Source organism: Nilaparvata lugens, chromosome 10 (genome assembly GCF_014356525.2).
Source record: "Nilaparvata lugens isolate BPH chromosome 10, ASM1435652v1, whole genome shotgun sequence".
Lineage (NCBI taxonomy): Eukaryota > Metazoa > Arthropoda > Insecta > Hemiptera > Delphacidae > Nilaparvata > Nilaparvata lugens.
The window spans coordinates 1,904,898-1,919,594 of record NC_052513.1 but is presented as its reverse complement, the minus strand read 5'-3'; the positions used below and the strand labels follow the sequence as shown (position 1 = coordinate 1,919,594).

The following is a 14,697-nucleotide window of genomic DNA, read 5'->3' as shown; positions in this document are numbered from 1 at the left end:
CCATTAACTGTCGACCAATGACGGCTGAGCTCTACTGTCATAGGCCGAGACACGATTCGCCAAAGTATTACAAACATATGGTTATCAGAGCCGTTAATTTTAAACACTAGTCAATGAAGAGGAATTCAGTCACAAACAAAACTAAATGGATGATAAATTATGAGAATGAAAAATTACAGTTATGTTGTGTGTGATGTTGTATTTTTCTATAATGAGAGTCGTTATTCTAGTCGTTATTTTTCTACACAATTTGTATTTTTATTATGGGGGAAGAATGGAAGAATATGCAATTAAATTTGAAAATCAGTAAATACGAAAACAGAACGGTAACACAAATTTAATCGTTTCATGGAATATTTATTTATTACTAGCTGGTAACCCGTGCTCCGCAAGGGTCTATTTTAAAACTTTACAAACTGAAAACTTCACGTAATGAAATCTTGGAAAATTGAAAATAGACCTTTAACCATCCTCAGTTAATTAAGAATCTCTATACAAAATTTCAATTCAATCAGTCCAGTAGTTTAGAAGTAATGATGCGTCAAACATAATTTTCCTATCCCTTACTTGTATAAGCCAGTTCTTTCCTTTATTCTAGTCTAGATTACAAGATGAAGAGAGCTATAAGAATATTGAAATTCTCAATAAATCTGAAATAAGAATTTAAACAATATTAATATTCGAATATTGTCGAGGATAAAAATAATATACAAAACAGGAAAGGGTTCCTAGGGATTTGAAAGGAAATCTAAAATTTACTACTCAACAACCATAAATTCTAATATTCTCCATATTCCTTGACATTGAAAGCATGAATTCTATTCACATTCTATTCAAAGTAATATTCTGCTTTGATGACGTCGTTTCAAGGACATACTAAACAAAGTTTGTGATCATCACGATGGACCCATACATTATTCATTGTATGATCTCTCCAAAAACTATAAAGAAGGGAAATAAGTCAGTAACAGTGGAGCGCAGAGATCATGATACTCTTTTGAAATGCATTCAATTTCTGGAGTTCATAAAAGTGTTGTATCTTAAAAAGACAACTCCTTACATGTCGAATTGCGAAAGTTTTACATTGAGATGGAGACGAATGTATTCGTGAGAAGAACTGGGAATAAAACGAAGATGACGGCAATAGAAATAAGTAAGTCTCATGATGAAAGAGCGATGTACTAAATAGAGGAAGAGGGTGAATTTGAGAAAGGTAAAGGTGAATATGGGGGAATAAAACGGAGATACGGTACTGATGAGAAAGAGAAGAAGAAGGTGGAGGAGGAGACAGAAGAGAAGGTGGAGCCTGAGAGGGGAGTGGAAAGAAGAAATAGTAGGGAGAGGATGAGAGAGATATATATGAGAAAAAGAGGTGGAGAGAGAGAAGAAAAAACCGAAGAAAAAGAGTGAGAAATGAGTGATATAATGAATATATATATGAGAAAAAGAGGTGGAGAGAGAGAAGAAAAAACCGAAGAAAAAGAGTGAGAAATGAAGAAAAGAAGTACAGGGAAGTACAAAATGTGAGAGAGGTTAAACAAGGATGTAAGAAGAGAGGAAGTATAAGGAGGAAGAATATTGAATCAGATAAATATTTGAAAAGATAGAAAAGGAAATACAAGAACACTAGAGGAGAAGCAATAGCTGTAGAATGAGTATGAGAAGGAGACGAGGAGCAGGTGAATTTAAAGAGAAAAAGATGAAGATGATTATGGGAATAAGAAAAAAAAGAAGAAAAAGAAGAAGGAGAGGAAGAAGAAGATGAAGAAGAAAAAGAAGAAGAAGAAGAAGAAGAAAAAGACGACGAAGAACATGAAGAAACAAGGGAAGAAGGATAAGATCGGAAAAAATTGAACACGAATAATTTGAAGAATGATAGACTACAAAGCAAAGGAGAACATTAAGTTGGGTGAACGGGAGAGAAAAGAAGAGATGATGTAAGGAGAAAATGAGATTGATCGAAGAAAGAGACAGTGAGGAGAATGAAAAGAGTTGGAAGATGAGAAAGAATATAATTGAGAAAATGAGGATCAGGAATAAGAGTAGAAGAAGGAAAGCAAGTGAAATTAGGAGGAAGAGAATGCTGAAGAGGAATGATATTGGAAGAATGCGAAAAATAATGGAAAGGAGTGATAATAGAGTGAGAAGAGATATAAGGAAAAGGATCAGGATAGCTTGAGAGAAAGAAGAAGTAACAGAGTTTATAAAAAAATAATAGACAAGAGAATGTAGAAGAGAGCAAGACAAACGTGCCCTGAATTCGGAAACATTTCATCGTCTCTCATCTTTCGAAGAATTTCCATAAGACATCAGACAATTCTCTACAGAATGGACCAGAAGCGAATTTTTGAGATAACTGGGACAAGCCGGCAGATTTCTTAATTCCTCCCACATCTTCATCGATTATGGCATTTCTAAAGTTTCTCTTCTAAGTGCTCTGCTCAGGAAGAAGTGTTCTGAATTGTTAAATTTTGATTTCAATGGAACTTTTGTGGTTGAATCTATTCTCCTCTCTCCATCCTTCCTTCTTTATCATCCTCTGTTCATCATCCACTGTTCATCCTCCCCTCTTCATCATCCTCTTTTCATCATCTCCTCGTCTTTCTTTTCATCATCTTCTCGTCTTTCTCTTCGTCCTCATCCTCCTCTCTTCGTCCTCCCCTCTTCATCCTCATCTCTTCATAATCTTCTCTTCTTTCTCTTCATCTTCATCCTCCTCTCTTCATTATCATCTCCCTTTTCTCAATCTGCAATCATCATAATCTTTTCCCCCATTTTCTTTCCCATTCCTTCCTCTTTTCAAATCATCCCAAACCTCTCCAGTATATAAAGCCATCTCAATCCACGAATTGTATCAATTATATCCTTCACCAACAGCTCTCTCTAAGAACTGAGTAAAACTCTTCAAAGTTCTGAACAAAGTGCCAAAGCAAGAGTATTTCTCATTTCTTCCGAGAAGTTTTACAAAGTCTTATAATCTCTTGGTGAGCTTGAATGAACCTATTTCGTTTTTCAATGTGAAAACGGATATTTCACGCTCGATTTCTCAGGTATTCGATTGAGATTCAATGGGATATTTTATCGGAATTGAAATTAGCGGATTATATTTATGGATAATGAGTTCTTTAACGTTATTCAGCACTAATACTCTACACAAAAAAGTACCAGTATAGTTTCTTCGAATTTAAAATCACTGATTTGGATAATACTACTGAAATTCAGATATCTGATGAATTCAATTTGAACAAACTTGCTGAGGAATGAGATCAACTGAAGAACAACATTGTGGCACGTTTTGAGTTTTCAAATGCAACATTCAAGGTAGTCCAAGGTTTTTCTCAGTCCAAGTTTTTTTCTTTCAATCTCTCTGCTATGATCGATGGACCAAATAAGTTTTGAATATCAACTACGATCCTATGATATTTAACAGGTTAAAATAACTTTCCAAGAACAATCATGATTTTATCCATTTTTGTTCTCAAGAAGCATTTATTTTGAATTAAATACTAATTATCAAAAATCATTTAGATTATGTAGGTATTTTTGGATAAATATTTCTGGACAAGATAAGATATTTCTGGACAAATATTTTTGGATAATCTGGACAAGATAAATTATTTTTTCCTATATAATATTGGATTGCTTTTTCGATATGTTTATAGAGACATGAGACTTTGAATATCCAACATATCCTAGACATCTCCTACTCTTCAAATACACTAGTAGTTCTGTGAACAGTAGACCTCGCGCTCAGGAAGTTACATTGACCTATTGTTATGCTTTCTCAAAAATCAATAAATAATTTATCAATTTAAAATGTCTTGAAAAAATCCTGAATAAACATAGAGCTTTCTGTCCTATCGTACAGGTGACGTGTCATCCCAGAGTGTCAGTGTGAGCGCTGTTATCTGGTCTGGCTGACGTCGATAAGCCAATCCAATCAACCCATCAGAGAAAATTCTGTGTTGTCGTGTTGGCGCAAAATCGGTGTGTTGAAATTAACAAAATAAACTACCATAATGCTGATTTCCTACAAACTTCATTTCTCACTTTTCATGATTTCAGAAATCAATTGATTTTCAATAATAATTGTTGCAATTTTAATCATTGGATTAAAAAAGAAAAATGTAAAAAAAAAATGTTTTCTATCAATAACTCCAAACTCCAAACTAGAATCATGGCCTCAGCTTATGGAAAGACAACTGTTACTAACGTTGATGGAAAGATACATTTTCAAGATGTTGATGTTTTTGAACGGGTAGTATTATAGTCCACTAGACAGCTGATTTATGATGAATAATTCTATAGTCTGATTTTCACGGTAATACACCTTTTCCTTTTGTATTATCCTTGAAATGCAAAATTTTAAAAAACCTTATGTATACGTCGACGCAAAATTCAAAAAGGAACATACCTGTCAAATTTCATGAAAATCTATTGCTGCGTTTCGCTGTAAATGCGCTGCATATAAACATTTAAACATATAAAAATTTGAACATAAAATGAAATGCAAAACCGTCGACTTGAATCTCAGACCTCACTTCGATCGGTCTATAATAACCTGCCTGATACATGATTTTATTGAAAAGGTTTGTTTCTGAAGTGTTTGAAAGCTTCGGTGATGTTCTAGGAACATCAAACCGGAACCCTCGCGAATGTTTGAGTCAATATTTACTATTTCGCAAGCACTAGGCACGCATTCAACCGGATTTATTTGCAGTTAAATGGAGTTCCCCTCTCAATCGAAGTGCATGCTGAAGGCATAAAATTCTCATAAGCAAATAAACACTCCTCGTCTGTTCACCTACTCTAATATATTATGAATCCAGGTTTTCAAAGCGGCAAACTATAAACAGCAGAAATCAATTTATAGACTCTATCAACGCTTACTAGAATATTTGGATTTCTGTTGCAATACTGAATTATTATCACAATGGGCCGGTTTTCGAGATCGGGATTAAGCTAAGTTCTAGACTTTGAACAACTGGAGTCAGAAAATAGAATTTTCGAAACGGGATGTAGTCACAGTCCACGTTTAAATTAAATTTCGAAAACTAGAAAATTGAACACAAAATAAATTAAAGAGAAAAAGTGTGAAGTTTCAGCTATTTTGAATTATTTATTAATGTTTCATTTTGTCAAGGAAAAACGTTTCCAATATTATACAAATGAGAAAATGAAGATTATCATAAAAACTACGACTACGCCCCGTTTCAGAAAGCCAATTTTTGACTCCAGGTGTTTAAAGTCTAGAACTTGGCTGAATCCCGAGCTGGGAAACCGGCCCTATATATGTTTAAATTTTGTAAATTATTCATGGTTTCTCTTACATAATAATATCATAAATATCGGGGCACCGAGCTTTGCTCGTTATTTTTATTTATTGATAAACAGAACACAATTCTCTAAAATTATCGTATTCATATTTCACAGCTGGCTATACATCTGCTTATGAATTTCGAGGATGCGATATTTTGATTTTCCACAGAATCACTCGCTCACGTTTTACTATCTACAGACGACGAAAGTCTCAGCTGTTTCAGCCAATGATGAATTATCCTTTTAATGTCGTTCAGCGAGTTTTCCCAAGGATGAGACCTAGTGCAATCGAATTTTCATATAATCAGCCCACTATGTTCCAAATTTCGTGAAAATCGTTAGAGCCGTTTTCGAGATCCGTTGAACATAAATAACCAGATATAAAAATACAGAAATATTGTTCGCTTAATATAATAAAATATCAATCAATTATATCATACGTAGGCTAATCATATCTTTGTAATTAATTGTAGAATTATTCATTCATTTATTTAACTAATCAATCAACAGAATTGGGAGTATGATAGGGATTAAATAATAGCATATTCTTCACACTAATCTCTCAAAACACTAAACACATCACAATACCAGACACTCACAAATAAGACAACAAATCATAACACAAAATTACGCACCCAAAACACAGAATGTGGATCACTAACCTAGATCAACACAAATTTCACAAATTGTGTTATAGTGAAGGATAATGTTATGGTTGATTAGAGCTCCAATTGTCAATATCTCTTATAGATAACACAAATACCACCCATTCACCCAATACTGACAGTTTAAAGTGAACCCTACTTTGAACAGACATGAGCTTTCCATATCAGCATTCCTTATAGATAACACCGATGCTAACCCATTACCCAATGCTGACAGTTTTAAGAGAATCTTAAAGATATAGACAGACATGAGCTGACAGTGGGTGTGTAATATAATGCATTTTTCACCACCCCTTCCCCCACTGCGCCGCCATTTAGTGGTCCATTTTTCATCTATTCTTTGACCAGCACATCAGACAAGGGTGTAATTCATGGCCATTGATAATAGAATCCATCAATTGATGAGACGTTGAGGCAGAGTTGCAGCCCATAAACTGTACCAGCCCTGGTTGCACACAATGGTCGCTGTCTAATCCCTATAATCTCTGATCGATTTTCGACACATCGTTTATCTTAATCAAGGGTGGTTGCAATTTTCGTTGCATTATGCTGGTGGGTTGTGCTGTGCTGTTCACATGAAATTAGTGACTGCTGTGTTCAGCTCAAATTAAGTTGCTGAAATGCAACTAATATACTTGTCAACGTTCTTAGGGAGACATATTTGTCTCCATCATGAATAAATATATAAATAATAATCAATATGATTGAGCAATCGTAGTGAGTTCTCACTGGTGACTGGAGCCTTGAGTCGTTGTCCGTTTTGGGTTTGTTTGTTTGACTATTGGGCTAGGCACACACCAGTTAGTCAAGACAAGACAAGACATGATCAGATAGTTCAATATAAATGATAAATATGATTTTTCCTCCACCTCCTGTCTAAAGTGCTTACTTTACTCCCTGGAACATAATATTAAAGTGTCACTTTTTGGGAGGAAAGGAGCAGGAAAACTCCCTAGTGCGTAAAAGTGACTCCATTTAAATAACATGGGAAGCGTCTCTATTTTTAAAACGTACATTAGAAATAGGTTAGAAAGTCTAGGCTCAGATGAGCTATAATAAGCATATAGCATATACAGTAGTTATAAGCATATATAGAGTAGTCATTAAACCAACTAAATTCAATACCTCAACCAGACATTTGATCAATATATGAAATTTATGTTTGTATGCTAAAATTATTACAAACTTCATATCACTTTACTAAAAAAAAATGTATACATTTTTATTATTCCATGTTATTCAAAATACCAGCCAACGAATATTCCTCATTAACTAATCAATGCCATCCAATAGGCTCCCAATAGGGATGGGATTACTCCCAATTAGCATGGGAGTACAAACCCGAAGGAAAGCGAGGCATAGGAAGACCAAGGAAGAAATGGATGCCGGTACAGGCCAATAGAGCCTAATCCTTGTAAGAAGATGATGATGATGATGATGATGATGACTAATCAAATTTGAAACGGGAACCTCATCATAGTTTTAGTTGTGGCGGCCATTGTTGTTACAACTTTTGCCGACAGATAGTGCTGACGGCGGAGAACTGTGATTACAAGCCAGCTGTTTCTGTTTACTTTTTAGATTATGGTGTAACACATTGTTTGGTCACATACGTTTTTAAAAATTATTTTATTTGCAGTTTTTATAAAAATGTAGGTGGAGGGAAAATGTTGTGTATATCACGAGTGAAAAATGTTTTTTGCCACACTTGGATGTAATGAGCTGGTTTATGTGCGTCATATGGAGGCCGAAAGTGATTCTTTTCTGACCAGGCCGGTAAAACTTTACGGCCCTAGGGCTGTAAAATGACCTTGAATAACAGCTGATCGTGTCCGATCTCACAAAAATCATAGAGATAATCTCATAACGACTGTAATAATCTATATAATTATGTATCGTGAATCGCAGTATCATGTCTATAATATAGGTATTTTATAAATTACTGTTTCATAATATAATATTTATTATTGTGTTTCTGATATCAAACAATAGAATACGATGATATCTCCATAGCCTCAACAATATAATGTTGGCTGCATTGTCCATTGTCAGAAAGGTACGTATCGCAAGTATTTAAAAGTGAAGAATCAAATTTGAAATAGTACAATAATTGTATCAATATTTAAAAGTGAAGTAGAGTAATAATTGTTTCTTCTTTATTATCGAATTCCACTTCTTAATGCAATACAATCAACAATAATAATAGGAAAATACAGCAGAGATATGAAGTTTAAGGTAAGCCTACTGGTGAAACTCAGCCTTGACTGAAAAATTCATTATTATCCGTAATTATCCGTGATTTATTATTAAAACTTTTAGATAATTTTTCTTCAATATCAAACCATATAGAGAAAACATTAGGCCCACTCAAGATTGAATCTTTGAATGTTTTCTCTATGATTTAACTATTTTCAGAGCAATATTTTGTTGTGAAAATGCCGGCAAACCGGCTTCAAGTTTGCCGCTATAGACTATATTATAGTAGCCTACATACGTTACCTGACTTACAGGCCCCTACGATCAACAACACGCAATAGCCAAGAGCATAAAGGCGTAATACATCAGAACTCAAAGCTCAGTGAATTACAAACATGATCTAGGTTCGAACCTCGGTCAATGACATTTTTCTTGTTGATGAGTTTCGACTTTTATTAGCTATTTTTTATATTAGTTACCATAATTTAAATTTCAATCAATTTTTTAGATATATTTTGAGACAAAACTGTGAAATATGCAATTATATTAATTTTTTAATCACATTATTTCAAAACAGTAATGGAAATTCTATTCATCCATCTATCCATGAGATATTGCACCAGGCACAAAGCGCGAGCTATAAAAATTCAAACAATTATTCGAAATATTAATAGTATAAAAATATTGTCACTATTGTAAATTATTAATTAGTAATATTGAAATTAATTGACAGTGAAAGTTGTCATAACCAACATTCAAACTATCAAAATAGGCTGTTTGAATTTTATTTATTTTTCAATTTCTTATATATTGGGAAGTTTTTTTTTGGTGTGGCGAAAAATAGCATTCGCTACACGGGCAAAAATGTTTTTCCGGCTCTCGAACGCTTCAAGTTCTCGACTTCGTCTCGAACTTGAAAACCGCGATCTCGAGCTGGAAAACGTACATTTTCGACCCTAGGTGCGAAATATACTATTTCCTCCCTCAGGAAAATTGTTGCCATCGGCTTCGCCTCGGGCTTCAAACTTTTCCCTCAGGGAGAAAAAAAGATTACTTTTCACTCTGGATATACAAATAACTATTTCATACATATTTACCTAACCTACTTCACATAGTTGCGTATGAAGACATGTCTAATTGCAATGACTAATCTGTGTGTTGCGTCATAAGCAACTATGTGAAGTATTGTGTCTGATCATGTCTTGACTAACTGGTGTGTGCCTAGCCTAACTTTTGATTGCTTTTGATTACATTGAGTTGCTTAAATGCAACGGATAAACTTGTAAACATTGCTGAGAATAATATGATAGTAGTGAGTTCTTACAGATCACTGGAGCCTTAAGTCGTTGTTTGTAAGCGTTTGTCTGCTCGGACGATTACTTTCGATTGCTTTTGATAACATTGAGTTGCTTAAATTTAACAAATATCTTCTTCTTAGGGTGCCTGTCCGTTTCGAACGTTGGCGATCATATTGGCTATGGTGACTTTGTTAGTTGCGCTCCGGAACAATTGAATGGAGGTTTTTCCAAACCAGGCTCTCAGGTTGGCCAGCCAGGATATTCTTCTTCAACAAATATACTTGTCAATATCGCTACGAATATTGTAACATTTAGATTTGATAGGTAAATTATACAAATTTGTAGCATTAGGATTTCATGGATTGAACGATTGTAGTCAGTTCTTACCAGTGGCGGCGCTTGACCTGAACAGTTGGGTGGGCCAGTCGTAGGATTTGCGGGGGTGGGGTTGGTAAGTGGAGGTGATTTATGAAGCCCGCATATTTAACTTAACAAGTTGTTACGCAGGTAGTGTGTCTTTATCCTATAAACTAAATAAAAATAACATAATATGTAACTCACCAAAAGACTTGTCAAAGTAGACACTACAATTGGATTATGGTAAACTATAATATTATAACTATAAACTATATCTAAACTATAACTAAACTATAATCTATGCAAATATAATTGATTTATTTTGATTTGAAATATTAGCACAAAAGTAGCTAAAAGTATTAACTTATTACTTCATAAAATAATTATATTACAACCTGTTTGCCAATTCGGATGCAATTAACATGATGGGATGTAAACAAAGCTACACTAGCGCTCAACAGTCCGAGCGAGAATACTGTGAATCAATTTCCAATGGGCCAGCTCAAACAGGTCCACTTGCTCCTTAAAAACCAATGCATTGTTCCCAGCCAGTCCAGCGCCGCCGGTTTGCGTTGCCTTGCCAATATGTTCTTATGAGAGCTAGAAAAGCCTGAATTGTGGGGCCCTTCAAAGTGCTACATAATGATTCGTGGCCATTGTTGAACTCGTACGTATTCTACGGATGATTTGCACGATAATTCAACGAGAGTTTTCACCAGTTGACAGTTCAAAATCAATTTACATTGTATTTTATTGAATAATAACGATTAACCACATAACCTAAATCATAAAATGATTTTTTAAATGTACTTTACTGTTTCATTTGGGTGGGCCCGGCCCACTCGGCCCTTATGGAAGCGCCGCCACTGGTAAGAACTGATGATTGGAGCCTCGAGTCGTTGTCCGTTTGTGAGTTTGTTTGTTCGACGATTACTTTCGATTGCTTTCATCATTCAAATGCATTCCATATTCTCAGTTGAATACATTCCAACACCCTATGTTGATGTCTACAAAGCAGTATAATACAGTTTTCATCACATTGAATTCTTGCTGTTTTAGAAAACAAGTGATCATGGCAAAAGACCTCCAATTTCATCTTGAATATCAAATTCTATTCTATTGTAAATCTTTAAAAGGAATGTTACTTACTGAATTCTGTTCTTCCAATAAATTAAAATAGATTCTGATTGGAAATCTACTATCTGAAGGAAACTTACAGAGCATGAATAGTGAAGATTCACATTCCAATTCATTAAAACGCCCAATGGATAAGAAACATTTTCAAAAATACTACTTAAATTGCAGGAGACTTTAAAAAAAAGAGTGAGAAGTTGTGTTTGGTCGAGGTTTTTACGTTTTATCTTCAGTTAGTTCAGCACTTCCAATGAATTAAGAGAAACATGAATGAACAAGCTCTGCAAAAAAACCTAGATCAAAATATTTCATTTATTAACAAAGCAACAAATAAAATATAAATAAAAATCGAGCCTCAAATTTTGACATTCAATAACTTTTTTATGTGTGCACCGAACTTGATAATTATTTTTGTTGTTGTGTTATTTATGTTCAGGACCAGGTTTATGGCCTATCAAATTCATAATCCGACTTCAGGACTCTTTCCTACGGTCCTTCAAAGTTTACATGTAATCCTTATGGGATAAGATTTTTGTGGGCTGGCCACACACAGGAATAGAAATCAGCTGTTATAATCATTGCATCATACAACAGCCGTCGGTAGATAGTAGACAAGAGTGTGTGCTGCTCCATAACCACCCATGTATTTTATTCTAAACGCCCCGACTAAAAACAAAATGACTGTTCTGTGTGTAACCATCCAGCAGTGCGGCCTCAGGTTAAAGACTTACATGCTCTAAAGACATTGCTTTGTTTCGAATAATTGCGCTGTCTTTGGTGTTCAGAATTAATTGATTTTTAGCAAATTATTTATTTTGCAGTCGGAAAATTATCTAAGTATATAAATAAAATGTCGCATCGCCTCAGGTGTGCATCCAGCTAAAGTTTGTCATGAGATGCATTAAACTATTTGGCGGTACGAAGTTCGCCGGGCCAGCTAGTTATGAAAATAAATATGAATATAATCATATTCAAATGGTGAATGTTATGTTAATGTGGAATTTCCAAATATCCACAATTAAAGCAGTGAATTGAATTTGTTGAACTCAATCGAATCCTTACGCTTTTTTAAGGCATTGAGCCCTATTCTCAGCGAACAAGTAGGTCTGTTATAAATGTGAGAATGAGAACTAACATTTCCATCATCCACCAGTTTTCAAAGGAGGATCGAAGCTCAAAAAACAAACAGATCAGCAAGAGCTCACTTCTTGAGGAAACTTTTTTGCATGAATCACACAAATCAAGTAGACATTACGATGATATGACAAAGTGGACACACTAAACTGAATTAAAGGGAATAGCAAGATCATGCGCAGAGCTCAGTACTCAGTTCTCCCTCTCACATTCTCTCTCTTATCACCTCCCCCCCCAAACAACCCTCCCCCTCCCAAAACTAAGCTCGTCCGACCTGAGTACCAAGTTGTGCTCCATTCGTGACCCCACTTGCAAAGTTGGAGCGCGCACGGGCTTAGCTGGCAAGTCCGTCACGTTTCGGCCGCGGGACTTAGTTCTACGCGAAGTTGTTGTGGACTTAGTTGGGTGCTTTCAACATTATTTCTAGGCTTTTGTGCTGTTAATTAGGGTCTATAGGTATGAAATCTCCAATTGGGTCTACAATAATTGCTAACAAGGAACTCAGGCGGAACTGAGGAAACGGTAAGTTTTTGACGAAGATATCAAATTGAAATTGAAACTGGTTGGCAACATTTTGACATGTACCAAAATGATCTCCTCATTTGATCTGATTCATGTAACGTCAAATATTTCAGGAGACAAATCTCATAATTTATACTTGAATAAATTATTACAGATACGCTCAAGAGGGATTCAAGCGCGCGAATATAGGAAAAATTATGTAAGAAACCGGGTCCCAGTATCATTCAAGATATTGATCACACTTTCATTGATAAGTACTTGTAATCAAATCACAAATGGCACTTTTATTTTCAATCGTTTTGTCGATATTCAAATAGTAGAAAAGCTACTGTTGCATATGAATAATGATTAAGGCCTGATATCTTCATGCTTTTTAAAACATTGTATAATAGATCTTCAATAATGTTAAACCTATTGATCTTGAAAATAAAATTTGAACTATGGTTGGTTAGAATCTCTCAATTTTCTGAATCCTTCAATTCCATTCATGTTTAATCCGTCAAGAATCGTATGTTTGTTTAAAATTAATGCAATGCTAGTTGATAATAGAAATAAACTGTGTGTGTGTAAATTAACAAGGAAACGGGAAATTTCAACATAATCATCAATCAACCTTTCAAGCTGAAAGGTTCTTTAATCTATAAAATCAGGTACCCGAACAAATTTCAAGTTTCAAGTAAACAGTACACTGTCAACTTATATACCGAATTTCTGTCTAGACACATTGTCTTGAATTAGAAACATTGGAACAAAATTAGATAAGATACTTTATGTCAGTTAACAGTTATCAAAATTCATGAACTTGTTAATGTCCAACTATTATCCTTCACGTGAACAAATAATCTAATTCTATACAATAATACAGTCACTCATAATACGTTTTAGAATTGTCACGAACTGACTTGAAGACCTGATTTGAAACCTGACTCTTCAACATCCTGATAACTGGAGTCCTGAGGACATATTCTTTAGAAAAAAATTACCAAAATAATCCACGATGAAAATTAAGGAACAAATCATTTTTCGAACCGGTTGTATTCCCATTTCAATGGTTGACAGAGTTTTCAAATCTGTGACAAAAGGCTTGATTAGTAATTGAGAATTTGGCGATTGGGATGATAACTTTCATTAACTTCGTTGAAAATTAACAAAAACATAATTATTTTATTATTTTAATGCTTAAATTTGCTAATGTGTCCACTACGTTCGAATAGATGACAGGACCGTGGAAGTGGAAGCCCCAATTATAATTTCAATCTATTATGGGAGTGAAAAAGAATTCAAAAAATATCTTTGTCTCAAATTTTGACTGTCACCAACAACTGCAAGTTTGGAAGCTCGCAGCAACAACAGTGTTTCAAGTTGAGAACGGATGCAATTAGAATGTTTTGTTAATTTGAGTTTGATTGTGAAAGCCAAGAAGTTCGTTGGAATAAGATTGAATCCACGTCCAAAACATGCAAACAAACTTCTGGTTGAATGGAATATTTGAACAGCCCATTTCAAGAAAATGAAACGTAATGGAAAGATCACGAGGAGAATGGTTTTTAAACAAACTTTTCAATAGAAATAAACTTGCTTTGGAATTCATAATTTCGGGACTATTTGATGGGAATTAATAATAATATAAAGCTGCGTTTACACCAAAGTTATTAACAATATGTTTATTTTTCTGTCCTTATAGATCAAATGGAGCTTGACAAACACATATGCACATCATGTGTGTGATAAGTTATGTTCAATCTAATAGAATCTATAAGGACGGATAAATAAATATTTTGTTAAATACTTTGGTGTAAACGCAGCTTTAAGATAATTTTTTTTATCATGTTATACGATCAATGGTGATTTATAGTATGTAACTTTATCAATTATTTCTTTAAAAAGTAAAATTTCAATCAGCCGCCATTTAGGATAGTAGTATCATAGAACATTGATGCTATCTTTCTTGTTTTAAAAAGGCCTCTAAAATGATGTACCTCACAACGGGTGTTTACATTTTAAATATTCGATTTACAACCCCTCATTTCCCTAAAAACTATAACTTCAATCGGCCGCCATTTTGGATACAA

At 34.4% G+C, this 14,697-nt stretch overlaps 1 protein-coding gene across 3 annotated transcripts in view; it reads left to right on the top strand.

The window, feature by feature from the left end:
* The window catches only part of LOC111064306 (secretin receptor), a 169,742-nt gene that overhangs the window by 87,508 nt on the left and 67,537 nt on the right, over positions 1–14,697 (top strand). The window contains exon 1 of one of the 3 annotated variants that reach the window (XM_039436090.1): positions 12,393–12,625. The exons of the other annotated variants lie outside the window; for them this stretch is intronic. The gene's annotated coding sequence lies outside the window, so the exon portion shown is untranslated. Of the gene's footprint in view, positions 1–12,392; positions 12,626–14,697 lie in introns of those variants that run through there. 3 annotated transcript variants of the gene reach the window in all.